Below are 16,875 nucleotides of genomic sequence, written 5' to 3'. Positions count from 1 at the left end.
CGTGTTGTTGTTTGTGGTACCAGTAATATACCTCGTGTTGTTTGTGGTGCCAGTAACATACCGCGTGTTGTTGTTTGTGGTACCAGTAACATACCTCGTGTTGTTGTTTGTTGTACCAGTAATATACCTCGTGTTGTTTGCGGTGCCAGTAACATACCGCGTGTTGTTATTTGTGGTGCCAGTAATATACCTCGTGTTGTTGTTTGTGGTACCAGTAATATACCTCGTGTTGTTGTTTGTGGTACCAGTAATATACCGCGTGTTGTTGTTTGTGGTACCAGTAATATACCTCGTGTTGTTGTTTCTGGTACCAGTAACATACCGCGTGTTGTTGTTTGTGGTACCAGTAATATACCTCGTGTTGTTTGTGGTTCCAGTAACATACCGCGTGTTGTTGTTTGTTGTACCAGTAATATACCTCGTGTTGTTTTTGGTACCAGTGACATACCTCGTGTTGTTTGTGGTACCAGTGACATACCTCGGGTTGTTTATGGTACCAGTGACAAACCTCGTGTTGTTTATGGTACATGTGACATACCGCGTGTTGTTTGTGGTACCAGTGACATACCTCGTGTTGTTTGTGGTGCCAGTGACATACCTCGTGTTAGTAATTTACCTCGTGTTGTTGTTTGTGGTGCCAGTGACATACCTCGTGTTGTTTATGGCACAAGTGAAATTCCTCGTGTTGTTTATGGTACCAGTGACATACCTTTGTTTATGGTACCAGTGACATACCGCGTGTTGTTTGTGGCACCAGTGACATACCTCGTGTTGTTTATGGCACAAGTGAAATTCCTCGTGTTGTTTATGGTACCAGTGACATCCGTCGTGTTGTTTGTGGTACCAGTAACATACGTCGTGTTGTTTGTGGTACCAGTGACATGCCTCGTGTTGTTTGTGGTCCCAGTGCCATCCCTCGGGTTGTTTATGGTACCAGTGACAAACCTCGTGTTGTTTATGTTACGTTGTTTGTGGTGCCAGAAACATACCGCGTTTTGTTGTTTGTGGTACCAGTAACATCCCTCGTGTTGTTTATGGTACCAGTGACATACCTTTGTTTATGGTACCAGTGACATACCTTTGTTTATGGTACCAGTGACATACCTTTGTTTATGGTACCAGTGACATACCTTTGTTTATGGTACCAGTGACATACCTTTGTTTATGGTACCAGTGACATACCTTTGTTTATGGTACCAGTGACATACCTTTGTTTATGGTACCAGTGACATACCTTTGTTTATGGTACCAGTGACATACCGCGTGTTGTTTGTGGCACCAGTGACATACCTCGTGTTGTTTATGGTACAAGTGAAATACCTCGTGTTGTTTATGGTACCCAGTAACATACCTCGTGTTGTTTGTGGTGCCAGTAACATACCTCGTGTTGTTGTTTGTTGTACCAGTAATGTACCTCGTGTTGTTTGCGGTGCCAGTAAAATACCGCGTGTTGTTATTTGTGGTGCCAATAATAAACCTCGTGTTGTTGTTTGTGGTACCAGTGACATACCTCGGGCTGTTTATGGTACCAGTGACAAACCTTGTGTTGTTTATGGAACCAGTGACAAACCTCGTGTTGTTTATGTTACGTTGTTTGTGGTGCCAGAAACATACCGCGTTTTGTTGTTTGTGGTACCAGTAACATACCTCCCAGTGACAAACCTTGTGTTGTTTATGGAACCAGTGACAAACCTCGTGTTGTTTATGGTACATGTGACATACCGCGTGTTGTTTGTGGCACCAGTGACATACCTCGTGTTGTTGTTTGTGGTGCCAGTGACATACCTCGGGTTGTTTATGGTTCCAGTGACATACCTCGTGTTGTTCGTGGTACCAGTGACATACCTCGGGCTGTTTATGGTACCAGTGACAAACCTTGTGTTGTTTATGGAACCAGTGACAAACCTCGTGTTGTTTATGGTACCAGTGACAAACCTCGTGTTGTTTATGGTACGTTGTTTGTGGTGCCAGTAACATCCCGCGTGTTGTTGTTTGTGGTACCAGTAGCATACCTCGTGTTGTTGTTTGTTGTACCAGTAATGTACCTCGTGTTGTTTGCGGTGCCAGTAACATACCGCGTGTTGTTATTTGTGGTGCCAGTAATAAACCTCGTGTTGTTGTTTATGGTACCAGTAATATACCTCGTGTTGTTTGTGGTACCAGTAACATACCTCGTGTTGTTGTTTGTTGTACCAGTAATATACCTCGTGTTGTTTGCGGTGCCAGTAACATACCGCGGGTTGTTATTTGTGGTGCCAGTAATAAACCTCGTGTTGTTGTTTATGGTACCAGTAATATACCTCGTGTTGTTTGTGGTACAAGTAATATACTGCGTGTTGTTGTTTGTGGTACCAGTAATATGCCTCGTGTTGTTGTTTGTGGTACCAGTAATATGCCTCGTGTTGTTGTTTGTGGTACCAGTAATATACCTCGTGTTGTTTATGGTTCCAGTAACATACCGCGTGTTGTTGTTTGTTGTACCAGTAATATACCACGTGTTGTTTATGGTACCAGTGACATACATCGTGTTGTTTGTGGTACCAGTGACATACCTCGGGTTGTTTATGGTACCAGTGACAAACCTCTTGTTGTTTATGGTACCAGTGACATACCTCGTGTTGTTTATGGTACCAGTGACATACCTCGCGTTGTTTGTGGTACCAGTGACATACCTCGTGTTGGTTGTGGTCCCAGTGATATACCTCGTGTTGTTTGTGGTACCGGTGACATACCTTGTGATGAGACCAATCTTGATGTTGTCATTGTTTTTTGTGTATTTGTTTTTGCGATGATGTGGTTTGTGGTACCAGTTATATACCTCGTGTTGTTGTTTGTGGTGCCAGTAACATGCCTCGTGTTGTTTGTGGTGCCAGTGACATACCTCGTGTTGTTTATGGTACCAGTGACATACCTTGTGTTGTTGTGGTACCAGTAACATACCTCGTGTTGTTTGTGGTACCAGTGACATACCTCGTGTTGTTTGTGGTACCAGTTACATACCTCGTGTTGTTTGTGGTACCAGTAACATACCTCGTGTTGTTGTTGGTGGTACCAGTAACATCCCTCGTGTTGTTTGTGGTACCAGTAACATACCGCGTGTTGTTGTTTGTGGTACCAGTAATATACCTCGTGTTGTTGTTTGTGGTGCCAGTAACATTCCTCGTGTTGTTTGTGGTACCAGTGACATTCCTCGTGTTGTTTATGGTACCAGTGACAAACCTCGTGTTGGTTGTGGTACCAGTGACATACCTCGTGTTGGTTGTGGTACCAGTGGTTTGTGGTACCAGTTATATACCTCGTGTTGTTGTTTGTGGGGCCAGTAACATGCCTCGTGTTGTTTGTGGGGCCAGTGACATACCTCGTGTTGTTTATGGTCCCAGTGACATACCTCGTGTTGTTTGTGGTACAAGTGACATACCTCGTGTTGTTTATGGTACAAGTAACATACCTCGTTTTGTTTATGGTACCAGTGACATACCTCGGGTAGTTTATGGTACCAGTGACATACCTCGTGTTGGTTGTGGTACCAGTGGTTTGTGGTACCAGTTATATACCTCGTGTTGTTGTTTGTGGGGCCAGTAACATGCCTCGTGTTGTTTGTGGGGCCAGTGACATACCTCGTGTTGTTTATGGTACAAGTAACATACCTCGTGTTGTTTTTGGTACCAGTGACATACCTCGTGTTGTTTGTGGTACAAGTGACATACCTCGTGTTGTTTATGGTACAAGTAACATACCTCGTGTTGTTTTTGGTACCAGTGACATACCTCGTGTTGTTTATGGTACCAGTGACAAACCTCGTGTTGTTTGTGGTACCAGTGACAAACCTCGTGTTGTTTATGGTACCAGTGACAAACCTCGTGTTGTTTATGGTACCAGTGACATACCTCGTGTTGGTTATGGTACCAGTGACATACCTCGTGTTGTTTGTCGTACCAGTGACATACCTCGTGTTGTTTGTCGTACCAGTGACATACCTCGTGTTGTTTGTGGTACAAGTGACATACCTCGTGTTGTTTATGGTACAAGTGAAATACCTCGTGTTGTTTATGGTACCAGTGACAAACCTCGTGTTGTTTATGGTACCAGTGACATACCTCGGGTTGTTTATGGTACCAGTGACATACCTCGGGTTGTTTATGGTACCAGTGACAAACCTCGTGTTGTTTGTGGTACCAGTGACATCCCTCGTGTTGTTTGTGGTACCAGTGACATCCCTCGTGTTGTTTGTGGTACCGGTGACATACCTTGTGATGAGACCAATGTTGATGTTGTCATTGTTTTTTGTGTATTTGTTTTTACGATGATGTAAAATTTGTCATACCTTTTTAATGTTTAAATACTCAAATAAACTGTTAGGAAGTTAAAAAAAATATGTACCAGTGTCTGTTTCAGGAACAAACAGTTTGTTGTCAGAAACACAGCTGGTTGGCATTCCATAAAATGATGAATTGGTCTTCACAACATAGAAGAATGGCAGGTTTTACGGCAATCAATCCCGTTCTTTAAAGCGATTTTATGACGTTAGTTGCCATACACACCATCCTTTTGGAAATGTCGAGTGACGGCGAAAGAAAACAGACCGGGTAGTGTTGGCATGGTGATGTCATTGAAGCGTAACTTCATCCCTGGGTACGGATGCTGAAAGCTTCTTCTTATTGTTATACTGTCGCCTCAACAGATAGCTCTGATTGATGAGGTATTAATGTTATGAAACAGAATATTCACCATCCGCTTTACTGCCGTTTAATTGTCGTAATATGACAAGTTAAAGACAGCTTCTAGTTCAAGCCCGCGCTTTCTTCGACGTCTTTTGTGCGTTTCATGTCAATCTCCCGGTCGGTTGAACGTTTGTGTAAAAGAAAACCTATAAATTTGAGTTTTGCTTAATATTTAGGAAAAAATCAAACGTTTTAAACATTTAAGGATTATTTGATAATAAAAAGTTTTTTATTTAACTTTTTCACGATCTAGCGACTTTATAATTATACGTAATTAGGTTCCTGTTGAAAGTTAATTTGCCGATGAATAGTATCAAATTAAAACGAAAGAAAATAATTCCCAATTAACTCTTTAAAAGAAGGTCATTTAATTTTATGTCCTGCTTTTTTCCCCTCTCTTCATTTACCAAACAAATAAACGAACCGCTGAGAGTTACGAAGCATTATTGATCTGGATTGCTAAAAGTACAACATATTTGAAGGTAATTTTCATTGGGAATTAATCCCCTTAGGAACACCAGGACCTAGATAACATCTGCCTGTTCTGTTGCTTGCGTAAAAATCAATAACATGTATTTCTTTTTTTTCAGGTATGGTATTTCCTCTAAAACCATGCGCGCTGCCCATCTTTAATGAGGTATTGGGGGAGGGGGGAGTAAGTGGGGGAAGCAGATGTTGAAATCGTTATGATAATTTAGGGGTCATTCACACCATACAAATAAAATCACACGTAACAATATTAATGTAATCGTTATGAACTGGCGTATAGTCAATCAAATATTTGATAATACTAAATTTGATATTTGATATTAGATGGCGCGTGCCAGTTTTATTATTGATCGACATGTGCCGCTCGCGATCAGGTAAATTGATACAGGTAATATAGGTAATAACTCTTTAGTCACCTATGTGCGGATGACACCCTTCATACCTATAACGGACGCTACTTACCTGTAATAAACCAGGTGGGCTATTGTAGTACACACACTCTACCTGACATCTACAAACACAATCCCATTAATCTAACGGTTAAATTAGCGGTCAGTCGAAATCCATTAGTGACCAGCCCTAACAATCGATACGTGAGGCGCGTGTCATAAGCAAGAGATAAACAAAATGACAAAATCTTCTTCATCTTATAGACAACATACTACTATGGCTAGCTTTATCTACGCGTTTTATCTTTGACGTCTTGACGTATGAAAAATATAGATTTCATGTGACATTAATTGTCGATATCTGTTGTAATTACATAGACAGATAAAATAATGTGTAACCATGACTAACGAGACCACCTTATACGATCATATTCAAAGCGTGGTTTGTCACCAATACCAAAGATATATAAAGCCATTCTTCAGTCAATCAATCAACTTTTCCATTCAAACTCTGCGATAACGAATGTTTGACGAGGTCTTTAATGTAGAAAAAATTCAGTAGAAATTTCGGTGTATTCAAAATCGGTAATGATAAATGGTTATGATGGATTTAAACCTAAATATATGATAACCACTAATGACTATTACAAGAAGATATACAACTGTGTGTTGAACATTATTTTAAATACGTCAAGGAGTCGTGGACGAAAGCACAGGGACCTGATACTTTGTTACAGCTGTATTTTGACATAAACTAAGGTGTTCAGAATAATGCTACACGTTTTAGGGGTTTATATCAACTTTTGGTAATACTGGCACTCCCAAAGATGATATACTCGTATATATCATCATTTGGGTAGGGGGTTGGGGACGTTTTAAATTACTCTGAACACCTGAGTTTAGGTCCAAATAGATTAATAGAGCTGTAACAAATTCGCAGGTCCCTGTGTTAAAACACACGTGGGTTTTCTCCAGACACTCCAGTTTCCTTCCACATAAATGCATCGTGCACTCTTTTATCCAATCCAACACAAGTGATCTGTATACGTTACAAATAAAAAAAGGTTTCGTAAATGAAGTTCGTGAATTTTTTATATAAAAAGAAGAGAGATCCGAACAGTCCTGTCGGTTTAATTTTAGTGTTGAGCCTGACACGGGGATAACATTTAGCACCTTTCCTTTTTTGCAATTTATAGAAAATGGTTGTAGCTGTTCATGAACGTTAAAAAACCCATTGTATGATAATACTGGCGTGTATTAAATATTGTTTATTATCCTGTGTGTTAACGATACTGTTATCAATTCCAAATCAGCTGACGAGTGATAAGCTGTTCTTAAGGTATTTCATACAGCGTCAGGCCAGTGTATATTGTTTGTAATGGGCTCATACCTTTTCCTCAAAATGAATAAAGTATGGAAGTCGCTTCATATACTCATGTAAAGAACAATGTCAATAATTACCTTTGCAGAAATTATTTGTCGAAAATATTGTTGATTTTGTCTGAAAAGTAACTTTTGAATGCAGAATTTGAGTGCAAAATTGCATTGAATATTGTAATTCATGAAAAAACTTACCTGTGCATGCATTTCTGAAGTATCTATGCATTCACTATTATCGAGAAAAGTGTAAGAAAATGCTTCAACTCTCAATAATGATGGCATGTATTTTGATTGGATATTTTACAATAATGCATAACGCTAACAAGGCTATTGATACAAGTGTTTTGAATGGTGTGCAGGCATTCTCACTTGCTTTGCATACCTTTTACCAACCGCAGTCAGCTTTGTTGGCTTTGTGTTCAGTTGTGACTTATTCAGTGGAAATGTATGTGGAGATTTGACACATTTTCTTACCTTTTTCTCGATAATAAGCAGTAGAAGACTGGGGCTTTAAAGAAATTAATTTACAGCATTGTAGGTACCACTGCGGCAGTTATAATCGCGAAAAAGTGTTCAACTTTAGAGGTGTTTAGATATAGAAGATAAAGTAATATAAAAACATGGTGGTTTTTTAGGTTTGCATTTTCTTCCTTTGAAGGTTGTTCATCTTTTTTTTTAATTTTTCTTTGATACTGTAGGCTACAGTTTCTGGATAGAAGCGTTGGTAAAGTGTAGGTTTGGTATGTAGTTCGAACCCTTGTACTTCTGTATCATTATTTTTTCTGTTTTCTATCTCGTTTCAAATACTAAAATTTCAAACTTCTCTAATTCTGTAAAACTCATGACTAAATTTGTTTCATACGGAATGCGTTTGTACAAACAATTCATAAACGATCTAATGAATGCAAATAAAGAATGAAAGAATCGAAATCTTGTAATAAGCTGTCTAGCTATTTGTACAATGAAAATGAAAACACAAAGAAACTGGTACCGACTTAACTTAAATATTGGATTTTTTTCGGAAAAGGTTCAATGATACAGGTTAGCTATCAAGAGGACGAATTTTATTTTTTTAAACAGAATATCAAATGGAAAATTATCTCCAAATAAATTGTTAAGTTAGCTATTTTATGTAACTCTGTCCTGTAAAAAGTTGTCGATGGGTTGGTATATCTCGTCAGGATTAAGTCTTCGGAGAGATTGGCGTTGCATATCATGACCTACTTGTAACATGAACCGATAAGAAGACACGTAAATTTCTGTATTCAAAACTATCCCGTATCCCAATATGATAAATGTGAAATCGTGTATCGTTGGTGTTGTCACACGTAAGGAAATTCTTAGAATAGCATGTTGTCATTGTGTTAGTGGTGACAGTGCTGTAGTAAGCTGTCATAGCCAAGAGTGGGCGAAGGGAAGTAACTCGAACTACAAGCACTCAACGGTACAGTGGCGGATTATGACATTATCTTGATTGTTTCAAAATATAACTTTTAAACAGGAAATATCCGTAGACATGTGCCACCAGTGGTAGTTATTTCCATTTTAAAGCTTAAAACGAATAGAACATTAGATAAACAAGAGGCCCAGGGACTTAAATAGCTCACATTTATTTTATTCCAAATAATTTTATTATTCTATTTCAATAAATACCTATTACATACCGTAAAAAGTCAGTACATAAAGTGAAGCAAGGCACTAAAGACATGTTTACTTCTTCCTTCATGACAAGCGATTTTTATGTGTGGTCGTGGTGGTGGGGTGTCAACTGTTTCCATTTTATCGCTCACTATTCAATTACTCTGCAACACATGCGGCAGTTATTTTTTATTTAAATATATTTTATTGCCGATAATTAACATTGGGATTGGGCATAAGTTGAACAACTTATACGAAGCCCCTTCCCTACAATTTTACATTTAGTTTTAACTACAATTAAAGATGGCATAACTACATATCAACCACAACTAGATCGCGTACACACGCATCCACACACGCGCACACACATACTGTCAGACGTGTGTGTGTGTGTGTGTGTGAGAGAGAGAGAGAGAGAGAGAGAGAGAGAGAGAGAGAGGATGGGAGAAAGAGCGTATATTATATCTTATTGTTGAGATGGTATGAATGGTCTTTCCCGACACAGACGACAGTAGAATGACCCGGCTGGAATTCTGACTGGTATTTATATATCAAAGAATATTTCGCTATTCATCTTTCAAAAACTTTAGCAATGGTACTAGGTAGTACAATGGGTCTATAGTTTAAGGGGTCATGCTTAACCCCTTTTTTGAAAAATGACAATACTGTGGCATGTTTCCATTGTTTGGGGAAAGTTCGAGTTTCCAAAGAGGGGCGAAAAATTATATATAATGGATAGTCAACATTCTTTGCAGTGTTCTTAACCATAGTGTGGCTGATGGAATCGTCCCCCACAGCTTTACCAATATTTAAACATTTAAGTAAGTCAATAATATCATTAATATTAAAAGCTATGTCGGAAATGTTCGAGTCGGATCTAGATTATATGACAGGTACGTCAGTGTCAGTATCGTCAATAGTGGATATAGAAACAAAGTAGTTATTTAAATAGTATGTTGGTCTTAATGTCGTCATCTATTGCTATACCACCAGTCACACTTCCTCAATGGTGGTACAGTATTAGAAGTATCTGAAGTTTTTATCAATCTGCGGACAAGTTTCCAAAAAGTTCAAGGATTTGTATCACTGTAATTGTCCATTTTTCACGGATATTAACTCTCTTCCGAAAGTTGTTTAAGTTACGAGAAGTGCGATTATTTAAATAGTTCCGGAGAAATCTGTTTCTTTTCCTAATTTCACGTCTCAGGTCAGAATTGAACCAGGGTTTGTGATTGGGTCTAACAGTAACTATTTTGATGGAATGCAGTCTTTGGCTATTTCTAAATATCTGGTGTAAAAGTGTCACACACATAGTCTGGGGTAGGTGTTCTCGAAGAACGTTCGTCCCAGTCTGTTTCTTCTTATGAGCGGTTAATACAGCTACTAATGATATTTGTCCCTATTTTTCAAATCTACACATGTCGCTTGATGGTCTGAAATTGTATCGTAAAAGTGCACGTGTCCGATAGAAAAATGGGGTCAAGGAGTGAGCAGCACGTGCGTCCAATTCAATTACATTCGAGAGGTGGTATCTATAAGTACGTGGTTATCAACTACCACCGGAAGGTATACATTTATATCACTAACCATTACAATCTACCGAGTGTCGAAAAAAAGTTCCAGAAATTGTGCGTACAGTTCGGAGGTCTATAGACTCTGCATAATAGTTATTTGGAAACTGGTCTAAAAACCCTGACAACAGTAGAGTAGGACTAGGGATTTATCCGTAATACAAGCGAATGAATAGCCATAGGTCTAGCACTTAGAGTTTATTGACCAAGAAAAACCTGAACAAGGGGCCGTAATTCTCACAGACAGTCTATCCTCGCTACAATCGATAGAAACCAAAAAGAGTACATGTAAATGGATAAAATCATGGAACGAGGTAGGGGAAAACAATGTATTACGTACTATAATAAAAGAGCCAATTATCCATATGTTGTAAAGCGCCTTAGAGTAATTTTACAAATTATATAGGGCGCTATATAAATGTTGTATATTATTATTATTATTAAACTAAACTATATATATATTACTAAACTATATGGTCATAGCAAAAGTGAAGATGTTAATGACAACATAAGTATTATGAATAAAAAAATATCACCAACCTGTCCAAATTGTAATGAAAACGAAACAATAGGTCATGTTTTTTTGCACTGTCACAAACATAAAGAAGAAAGGAAAGAATTAAGAAAAGAGCTAAACGAAAATAAGATCAAAATTACAACAATAAAAGCAGGATCTAGAGTCGTGGACCCGAGTCCATTGGTCAAGGGGAAATAAATCTTATGAGGTTTTTTTAGGTTGTTTTTTGTCCCCTATAAACAAACATAGTCTCAAAATTCCTTATGAAAATCATCGAATAAGGAAACGCCTTTTTTACTATACCTTTTTCATTTATGTCTATAAGTACCAGATTTTCTATAACCCTTTAAAATATTAAATCACATAATCTGAAAATCAATAATCAAAATGCAGTCCTTTGATGTCCTAGAAGCACAAAAGTGACTTGAGCTACAATCGCTTACAGCAACATATAGATCAGACACCCTGCAGGTGGGAAAGTCACTTTAAAAAAAAAAAATGGTAGCTTTTAAATATGTTATATCTTCGACAGGAAAGAGATTCTCTTTTTGAATATGTTTGTGGCATCATCTTCCATCTTCTGTATAACACAGTGAAGCATGGTATGTACAGGCTGCATTAGGACTTGCTGCCATTTTGGAGAGATAAAAAAAAATCCCCTTAGCTTTTTTGACGAAAACGAATCAGTCAGCGAGATTTAGCATATCCAATATTTGCAAACATCATAGAATAATAGAACCTCTCTTGGGGTGATATAGGGGAATATGAACCCTCGGGAAAAGATTCTTAAGCTGCCAAACACGAGGCTTGCCGAATGTTTGTCAACTAATGAATCTTTCCCCGAGGGTTCAGATTCCCTATCTCACCCTCAAGGAGGTGAATGATTCATTTTCCCTTACCCTGTTCACCCATTGTGTATCATATGCATAATGTAATGTTAACGTTACAGCCTACTTTAGGGTTGACATGACGCTGGTGGATTGTTGACGTGACGTCATACCATCGATATGAATAGGGGAATCTCCCCTTCTCAACCCTAGGGTGGGATAAGTATATTGTACACCGGTAAAAGTGTTTTCTCTTACCCTGGATGGGTGTTTCCGCACTTTTACCGGTGTGAGATTAATAGAATCATTCACCCCCTTGGGGGTGAATGATTCTTTTTCTCTTACCCTGTTCTACCATTGTGTATCATATACACAATGTAATGATAACGTTACATGATAAATTCAGGGTTGACGTGACGTTGGCGGATTGTTGACGTGACGTCATAGCATTGTTGAAGTGACGTCATGCCATCGTTATGAAAAGGAGAATCCCCCCGTCTCATCCTTAGGGTGAGACTAATAGAATCATTCACCCCCTTGGGGGTGAATGATTCTTTTTCTCTTACCCTGTTCTACCATTGTGTATCATATACACAATGTAATGATAACGTTACATGATAAATTCAGGGTTGACGTGACGTTGGCGGATTGTTGACGTGACGTCATAGCATTGTTGAAGTGACGTCATGCCATTTTTATGAAAAGGAGAATCCCCCCGTCTCAACCTTAGGGGGAGACTAATAGAATCATTCACACCCTTGGTGGTGAGATAGGGGAATCTCAACCCTCGGGAAAAGATTCTTAAGTTGCCAAACACTCGGCAAAGCCTCGGGTTTGGCATCTTAAGAATCTTCCCCTCGGGGTGAGATTCCCCTATCTCACCCCCAAGGGTGTGAATGATTCTATTAGTCTCACCCTAAGGTTGAGACGGGGGGATTCTCCTTTTCATAACAATGGCATGACGTCACTTCAACAATACAATGACGTCACGTCAACAATCCATCAACGTCACGTCAACCCTGAATTTATCATGTAACGTTATCATTACATTGTGTATATGATACACAATGGTAGAACAGGGTAAGAGAAAAAGAATCATTCACCCCCTTGTGGGTGAGATAGGGGAATCTCAACCCTCGGGGAAAGATTCTCGTGTTTGGCATCTTAAAAATCTTCCCCCTCGGGTTGAGATTCTCCTATCTCACCCCCAAGGGGGTGAAAGATTCTATTAGTCTCACCCCCAAGGGGGTAAACGATTCTATTAATCTCAACCCTCGGGGAAAGATTCTTAAGTTGCCAAACAATTGCCATCCGGGCTTTATATGCAAATGAGAAATGTGCAGTCAGTTTACAACTTTACTTTAAGAGAGCTGTTTTTACGGGTTTTATGTGCAGTGAGCGAAACCCCTGGATATCGAGGATGTTCTTAGCCTGGACAGCTCTATCTTACACACACGAAAATGAGAGGCGCCTAATCTTATGTTCGAGCTCTTCAGACCGTCCAGTGCAATACTCGTAAAACTTGCCACAATAAAACCAAAATTGTCTCGTTACCATCTAAGCGATGGGTTGGGTTTTGTAACAGGAGCGGGAAAATGCACGGCAAGACCGGGGTTCGAACTCGGGACCCTCTGACCTCTAGACGGGCGCTCTGCCAATTGAGCTACCTGGTCTCCTACGATCGGCCCAGTCCAGTTCCGCTACATTCCTCCCTCCTTTTTCTAAGTCTTCGCCCCGAAGACACAACCATTTTTAACCGAAGTTCGTGTACCCTTTTGTCAAGGATTTACTTAGTACTAGAAACAAGGGTTGGTCAAAGACACCTTATTATTAGACACGAAATCCTGCATTCTAGAAAAAAACCACTACGACACAAATTCAAATGCAAATAGAGCGACATTGAACGTCTAAAAGAATCACACTTGTTGAATCTCGTTGGTCAATTGACTATTAGATAGATAAAACAATCCCGTACTGAGATAGAGGCGTAAGATTTTCGATATTTACGTTTATTTGGCCAATGATGGGCCCCACGCCTCCCCTCTGACAAAGGTGGGGGATGGGGCGAGTTTATACATCTAGTTCGCCTGGTAAAGGAATCCTTCACACCAAATTAAACTCAATTGACCAATAATGAAGAAATGCATGTGAATGTTTAGCGGCGCCATTACGCCCTCAGTCCAATAGGGGTGGGTATTGCTATCACTCGTTATAGTTTCCTGTTTTCAGACTTTTTTGTTGTACTCTTTTGATATATATGTGTTGTATTCAACGAAAGGGTAGTGTATAAAAAGTTGAAAAGTCGTTAGTATTACATAGCTTAATTGTTATTACGAGATAGGAAGTCGTTATTATCACAGGAACTTGAGAATTTGTTACAGCTATATTTGGACCTAAACTAGGGTGTACTATCATTGGAGGGTGGCGTTTTTACCGAAAATTTATCTGAACCCCTAAAACGTGTAAAAAGGGTGGTCGGTGGTGCAGTGGATAGCGCAGTTGCCTTTCACCAAGGCGGCCGGGGTTCGATTCCCCGATCGGACGTGAAAAGGTTGGGGTCACCTGCCCGACCACGTGGGGTTTCTCCGGGTACTCCGGGTACTCNCCCCCCGCTAACATCCGGGCAAGAGTGATAAATATAAGTTGAAATAACTTGTATCATAATTGTTGTAAAATAAATAAAGTTTATATTTATATACGTGTAAAATCACCAGCAAATCATCAGGTCACTGTGAGTTTTTTTTTTTATTCATTCACTCCGAGACACTTACGTGTGTAACAAGAGGTCACATACATATAGTAAATATGATACATGGCGTGTGATGATTAGTACAGAATTACAACATTTTCTGCAAATAATGATAATTGACTATAGCATAGTTACATAGAGAAGGAGCACAACCTGGTACACAAATTAAGTTAATATTTTTCAAGCTTTTCTAGGAATCTACAAACTTTTGTATATTTTTTTTCATTAAATATTTTAAACAATTCTTGCATTTTTATTTGACTTGGATATTTCTCTCTTAGACATTTAACTGAATCACTTTCACATTTAAATAAGTAATGAAATTCATCTCCAATGTACAGGTTCTTTCTTGACGAGGAATACCTAACCATCTTCCTTTTTCTACGGGTAAGTGCATATTGCAAGAACGAAATGTACATATGATTTTCCTATCTTTTGTATTAAGCTTAATTAAATATTTTTCTTGTTCAAACTTTGTCTTAAATATTTAATATGTTTGTCCTCTTGAGGAGTTAAGAATATCATCTAAACCAGTTCTGTATAAATTGGTCCTTTAGTCTACTTTTCACCAGCCTCTTAATTTCGTCTTTTGAAAAAGAACATGTAGATTGGTAGTACCACACATAGTTCAGGCCAGTTTGGGATAAAATATCTTTAATATATGCGAGCCATTTAAATGACACAGCTCCATTTTCTTTTAATGTATGCATTAGCTAAAAAATAGTACTTGATAACTTACTAGAGGTAATCAACTTATGCCAGAATACTATTATTCTACATTTAATTTCGATGTCTACTGGGTATCTTCCAAGCTCACCATAAACAATGAAATTGGTGAACTTTTTCTTACATTTAGTATATATTTACAAAATTGAAGATGGATTTTTTCTATAATATTTGTGTTTTCAAAACCCCATATTTCTGATGAATACAGAAGAACGATTAATGAATCAAATACCTTCAATTGTAGATCAACTGGTAATGATTTGTTTCTCAATTTCTTATAAACAGCAAACACTGATTTCTGTGCTTGTTCTACAATTTTTTTCCTTGCTTTAAAGAAGCTACAATTAAAATTAAAGAATAATCCTAGATAGGGATACCCTTCCAGTATTTCTAATTCTACGTTACATAATGTAAAATGGGGAGTTCTTGCACATTTTCTTTTTGAAAAGAAGACAACTTTAGTTTTTCTTGAATTAATAGTTAACTTCCAAGTATTACAGTATTATTCAAATTTATTTAAAGCTAATTGAAAACCATCTGGTATTTCTGAAAAGAGGACAGTATCATCGGCATATAAGATATAATGAACAGTTTGAGATACACTCCAATGTTGTCAATACACAGTTTGTCTATTGTTTGAAGACAATTTACATCTTTTTCAACAAGATAAGTTTCTAAATCATTTAAATAAATTCCAAACAAAAATGACAATACATTTTCGCCCTGTTTTAAACCGATCTCACAATTGAACAAATCCGACTGTTCACATCCATTTTTAACACATGATTTGGTTTTATCATATAAAGTCAAAATAATATTGAAATTTTCTCCAGTAATGTTGCTTTTTTGGAGCTGTTTCCACAGACCAACTCTCCATACAGAATCGAACGCCTTACTAAAATCGATGAACGTACAATAAAGTTTTGTTCCTAATGAAAATATATATTGAGATTAAGGGATACAATACAAACATGTTATCGGTTGTAGAATGACCCTTTCTAAACCCAGCTTGTGCACTGCTTATCAGGTCAAATTGCTACTTCAGGAGTAGAAACTACCATTTTTACAGACTCTGGTATGTCTCGACCAGGGGCCGGAACCCAAAGCCTTACTCACAGGGGCGAACGCTCAGCTAAAGGCCAAAATTGAGGCATTGTCAAGGGAGACATTAGGAAGAAGAAAGTTGGTTAGAAAGAAGAGAAAAGATAAGATCCCAAATTTAGTCGCCTCTTACGATCATGCAATGGGAAGCAGGTACAATTCTTACGACCTACCTGCAGGGACAACAGCAGGCGTATTCTTTCCCAGATCCCCCACCTGCAGGGGTAGAGAGATAGGGAACCCAAAACAAACATTAGATTTTAAATAAGTTATATCAGGGACAGTATAGACACTATACGTCCCTGGTTATATTAAGTTTGCTTTTTAACAAGTTGCTTCCGAAAATCCCGATTTTTTTCTTTCTTTCTTTTGTTTGTTTAGTTTTGTTTATTATTATCATAATTATAAATATGTTATTTAAAGTCCACAATTTGGTAAAATTCTATGTAATATCCATTAATGGCTGGCAGCCTACCGCATTACGTCCCTTTGACGCGCCTCAAACACCACCACACTTGTGACAAAAGTTGCTGACGCGCGTAAGGTAGTTCCGGTGTAACTAAGGTTCGGCGTCTACGTTGTGAGGGTGTTGACATCTTCAGTGTGTCAATCTATAAATGTCGTTTTGATGACATATATGGTGACATAGGACCATCATAATGCGGGGTTGCCATTTAATATCAAAGATTTTAAGATGATCGAGCAGATAACATGGACGATAAAGGTAAACTTCCTTATTCTTTGAGGAAAGCTTCCACATTTAAAAA

This window comes from Mizuhopecten yessoensis, unplaced genomic scaffold, assembly GCF_002113885.1.
Source record: "Mizuhopecten yessoensis strain PY_sf001 unplaced genomic scaffold, ASM211388v2 scaffold10831, whole genome shotgun sequence".
Taxonomy (NCBI): Eukaryota; Metazoa; Mollusca; class Bivalvia; order Pectinida; family Pectinidae; genus Mizuhopecten; species Mizuhopecten yessoensis.
Note: the sequence above shows the minus strand (reverse complement) of the source record.